Here is a 5741-nt window from a genome sequence, read left to right as displayed (position 1 = left end):
AAATCTCAGTACCTTCCAAACCCCCTCCCTTCCCAAATCTCAGTACCTTCCAAACCCCCTCCCTTCCCAAATCTCAGTACCTTCCACAGCCCCTCCCTTCCCAAATCTCAGTACCTTCCATACACCCTCCCTTCCCAAATCTCAGTACCTTCCATACCCTCTCCCTTCCCAAATTTCATTACCTTCCATTCCCTTCCCAATCATAAGAAGAAAGTATTTAAGAGTAAGGGGTCTGGGGGATAATAAATGGAGTGTGTGGAAGAGGGTAGAGGAAGGGAATTCTCCTCCCCCAATTCCTCTTACTTCTCTCTCTCTCCATCATCCAGCCCAATCCTTCCCTCACACCCTTCACATGTCCTCAGTCAATGTCACGGTGTAGCTGTCCTTGGTGCTGAATTCCCCATACAGTTCCCCATACTGGCAGCACTGCATAAAATATTCCACACAGCTCAATAAATACAACTTTGCTTTATGGGGAACATTTTATAGAACGATTACTTATAAATAAATATTTTTATATCACAGAGTAATAAAAGACCAGATACCGAATTTCACCCGAGGAACGCCCCCGCCCCTTCCCCCAAACAATGCACTGCTTATGTATTATACACCAAGTCCCTGCCTGCACATGCACTACACATGTCCATAGAGCAGGGGTAAGTAACCTCAGTACGCCAGCTGTTGTGGAACTACAAGTCCCATGAGGCTTTGCAAGACTGACAGCCACAGGCATGACACCCAGAGCCATGATGGGATTTGTAGCTTCAGCACAGCTGGAGCACCAAGGTTGCCTACCCCCGGCATAAAAAATAAGGGGCGACCTGAACATGTATTAGTTGTGAAAAATATCATTAGATTTCATGAACAATTCTCTTTCCTGCCAGAGCCCAGACATTCACATTCATCTTCACTGCAACCATGGGAACGGTACTGTTTGTAGCCAACACTTCCCAGAATCCTCTTCACCCAGCATATGTAACTGGCTTCCTGCTTTGTATGCACACGACCTGAGGTTCCTAAACTGATGAGCATACTTCTGTCATCCACCCCTCTATGCTGTGCTAATATATAGAGGGTGACAACACATGTAATAAATTGCAATTATGCCATTGTAGAGTCACTCAATGCTCCACCCAATATACATGGTGGAGGCCACCGTCAGTACAGCTCATCCATAGCAGTGATGTCACAAGGGGGGGGGCGGTACGGCCCGCATCAGAGGGGGTGACACCAAAATGACTCGCAGTCATTTTGGTGTTACCCCCTCTTAAAAGTTGGGCAGAAGGGGGTGGGGCTTCCGGCTGTCCTGGGCTCCGATGTCCCCCGTGCAGGCTCTGGACTGGCACAGCGGTGTGTGCGTCTGGTTAGGAGGGAGATCAAGGCAGCTCCACTGACCAGCCTCCTATCCAGTAACTGAAACTGGATGTGACGTGTATTCCGTCACTTCCGGATTAAGTCTGTCATTCCGGAGAAAAAGCTGGCGAAGCACGATTTCCGCTTCTTCAGCTTCAGTGAGGTCCATAGGTGACATTAGGGGTCTAATAGATCCCTGATGTCTCCATAAAGAGGACCTGTCACCAGTGGCGTCACAAGGGGAGTGGGGGGGTGCGACACTCAACAGGTGACACCATCAGAGGGGCTGACACCAAAATGACAGTCATTTTAGTGTCACCTCCTCTTAAAAGCCAGGCACTTGGTCATTGCTTGAGAGCCCGACAGTGACACGAGAGAGAGGGGGGGACTCAGCGGCATACTTGATCCTGCCAGGTCAATATCCCCTCCTCTCTTTGTTGGCGTCCATCACCAAGATGGCTGCCGGCAGTGAAAAGTACACCACCGCGCATGCCATGGACGTCATCACGCATGCACGGTGGCCGCACCGGGTGACACTCATTCTGGTGCCACCACTGATCCATAGACAAGCCACAGTGGCATGCACAGTAAGAAGGGGCCTGGCCAGAACATTTTCCTGCAGACTGTGTGCCGGGCAGGGCTGCACATTGACGATCACTGGAACAGGAAGGAAGTATATCAGTGGGGAAGCTGCACTCGGGGTGGGTTGATTAGAGGACAACTGTACTAAAGGTACACATGTCCTTTAAATCTGAACGTTAGGCAGATAGAAAAGACCCGTTTAGCAGCTCTCTACTCATGAGCACGCCATTAAATGCAAGCAGCGCAGGTACCTCAATCTGACCTGGGATCAGCCTAATGTAGTCGCTGGGCTGAAGTGTGAGGAACAAGCAGTCAGTCAGTTCATCTGCTGACAAGGAGGAAAGACAGAGATATGAACTCATCACTGTGCTTCTCCTTTCACTGTCTTGTCACAGGCTGAGGTAGGTCCGGTATGACCTGGGCTCAGAGGAGCTGGAGTTCTGCCTTAAAGCCCCTGGACCAGCCAGGCCAACAGCAGTTCCAGACAGAGATGTCAGCCTCCATGTTCTGTACGAGTTTCCTTAAAGTGTGGTTTCAGGTATCTGTCTGGCATTCTTTAAACATTGCAGCGGCCCGACTCTTCTTTTATTTCTGTACGCGTTATAACAAGTCTGATCTTGCTCACAATACAACAAAGCAAAGTAAAATAAAAAAAAAAAAGATAATTATAGTAATTCTCTGCAGTCAGCTATGTATGGAAATACACTGAACAGGGTAATGCACACAGACACAGAAGGGTATAATTACAACATTAGTTCTCATTTGGCCTGTCATCCCCAAGATCTTACTATTCAATGCACAATAAGACAGACTGCGGGCTGGAGGAGGGAGTGACAACACCGATTTGAGAACAAGCTTTGTATAATACACCCCTTCTTCTGTGCGCGGGCACAACGTCCCCATAACAATAAACCAAGCGGTGACACCAACCACATGCGTTACATTCTGATTGCAATGTGTGTGGCCAGGTTATGGTGGATTGTACAATCTCTATACAACCAATGTAGTACCCGGGCCTACCGGACCGAACACAAATTGCATTGTTGTTGTACAATCACAGTGTCCAGCAAACTCCACATTATCCGGCATTCAAGCAACCAGCTAAAAAAAAAAATTGTAAAACAAGATCAAATATGTGCTGAATTGTTTTGGGCGGTTGCTTGATAAACATGGGGACACTAAAAAAGTTGCTAATGAAATTCTTAGTTTACATCTTGCTGCCGGTCAGTGGCTAGATTTTGCGGTCCACAGCAGAATGGGGAGCAAAAGCCAGGCTGCTATTGGCTATTTCAAATTGCAATAGCCAATAGCAGGCTGGGTATTGCACCCAGACACTGAGCAGAGGAGTGGACCTGAGGGAGAACTTCCTGCCGCTATTGCTCCCGGCCACTAAGCAGAGGAGTGGACCTGAGGGAGAACTTCCTGCCGCTATTGCTCCCGGCCACTAAGCAGAGGAGTGGACCTGAGGGAGAACTTCCTGCCGCTATTGCTCCCGGCCACTAAGCAGAGGAGTGGACCTGAGGGAGAACTTCCTGCCGCTATTGCTCCCGGCCACTAAGCAGAGGAGTGGACCTGAGGGAGAACTTCCTGCCGCTATTGCTCCCGGCCACTAAGCAGAGGAGTGGACCTGAGGGAGAACTTCCTGCCGCTATTGCTCCCGGCCACTAAGCAGAGGAGTGGACCTGAGGGAGAACTTCCTGCCGCTATTGCTCCCGGACACTAAGCAGAGGAGTGGACCTGAGGGAGAACTTCCTGCCGCTATTGCTCCCGGCCACTAAGCAGAGGAGTGGATTCCGTGGGGGGTTGCTTGAGACTGACCAATAATTCTGAAGCAACCAGAAACTACAGTTATTTACCGATTCCCGTGGATTCCGAATAACTAGGAGTTTACTGTAACTTGTGCAGCAACTATCTCCTGGGGCATCATGGCAGCACACAATGACCAACGAAGATGCACCATGAAAGGAAAATCACAGTATGAAAATTATAAAATTTTCACTTTTCCAGGGGCTTCATGGCAGCACATAATTGGGTAATGTTCTGCCCCACTGCGTGCTGCCATGAAGATGCACCAGAAAAGGAAAAATCCAGAAAGGCCAGTATACAATCTTCTGTTATATTGCAAGGGTCTGCCTGATTGGATACAATTAAGGTAGGCCCTACATTACATATTGTAACATATATCACCATCTACCATCATCTCTAACCCTGCAATCGCTGATGTCACACATGCGATGTATTAATGCTGATGTCACACATGCGATGTATTAATGCTGATGTCACACATGCGATGTATTAATGCTGATGTCACACATGCGATGTATTAATGCTGATGTCACACATGCGATGTATTAATGCTGATGTCACACATGCGATGTATTAATGCTGATGTCACACATGCGATGTATTAATGCTGATGTCACACATGCGATGTATTAATACTGATGTCACACATACGATGTATTAATGCTGATGTCACACATGCGATGTATTAATGCTGATGTCACACATACGATGTATTAATGCTGATGTCACACATGCGATCTATTAATGCTGATGTCACACATGTTATGCATTAATGCTGATGTCACACATGTGATGCATTAATGCTGATGTCACACATGTGATGCATTAATGCTGATGTCACACATGTGATGCATGAATGCTGAGGTCACACTTGTGATGCAAAGAATCCAACAGTGACAGGATTGTTAGATGTGACGCTCGGCCTTGCCAGCTTCAATTTGTAATGTAAGTTGGTGGTGAGAAAGCGGCACCTTGCTCATCCAGCCTGCAGGGAGAGACAAGGGCAAGCAGGTGCCTGTATGTGTCCCCCACGGTGATCCTGCCACTGGATCTCTAACCTGTCACTAGTGTGACATCAGCTTTCATAATAAAAACCTCTAGCAAGAAATTGTTCTAGAAGAACTCCCCATGAACCCCTTCGTGACGGGAGACGTACACTGTACGTCCCGTCACGAAGTGCCTATATGACTGGCCACGTACACTGTACGTCCCGTCACGAAGTGCCTATATGACTGGCCACGTACACTGTACGTCCCGTCACGAAGTGCCCTTTGTAATGCCGGAAACAGCTGATTCTCAGCGTTATATGACTGGCCACGTACACTGTACGTCCCGTCACGAAGTGCCTATATGACTGGCCACGTACACTGTACGTGACGAGTTATATCAGGCTTTGTAATGCTGGAAACAGCTGATTCTCAGCGGTTACCAGTCATTAATGAATGCTTCAGTATTGAGGCATTCATTAATGAAATAGTCAAGCTTTTGTAAAAGCTTCTTCCTTTCATTAATGAAAGAATGAAGCCGTTACATGCAGATACGGGACCGCTAAATAGCGATCTGGTATTTGACAGCTGAAAATAGCAGGGAGGCAGCAGTGAGTCACCTCTCTGCTATTCGTTTCGATAGCCCGATGTTTATGATACATTTCACCAAAGAGATACAATGTATCTCTTTGAGTGAAATGTATCAGACTTCTGATCGTCTGGGCCGATCAAAGACCTTTTAGTGAGATCTGATTCTGACATGCTGTCAGGATCAGTCTCTAAGGTTATTATTAGCTGTTCCTAAGTTTGGAGCAGCCTAATAATAGCCAAAAATAATTTTTTTTTAAAAAAAGTTATTCTTTTAAGCAGTCATAGTGACTGATATAAACTGACCAAAAAAAAAGTATTTTTTTTTTTACAAAGTGTAAAAAAAATAAAGTGTAAAACAAAATTAGGAAAATAAAAATGATATATAAATATATTTTTTATACTATAATTATTATAAAAAATTTA

The sequence above is a fragment of the Nanorana parkeri genome, unplaced genomic scaffold (assembly GCF_000935625.1).
Source record: "Nanorana parkeri isolate BGI_ZX_2015 unplaced genomic scaffold, ASM93562v1 scaffold237, whole genome shotgun sequence".
Classification (NCBI taxonomy): domain Eukaryota; kingdom Metazoa; phylum Chordata; class Amphibia; order Anura; family Dicroglossidae; genus Nanorana; species Nanorana parkeri.
Note: the sequence above shows the minus strand (reverse complement) of the source record.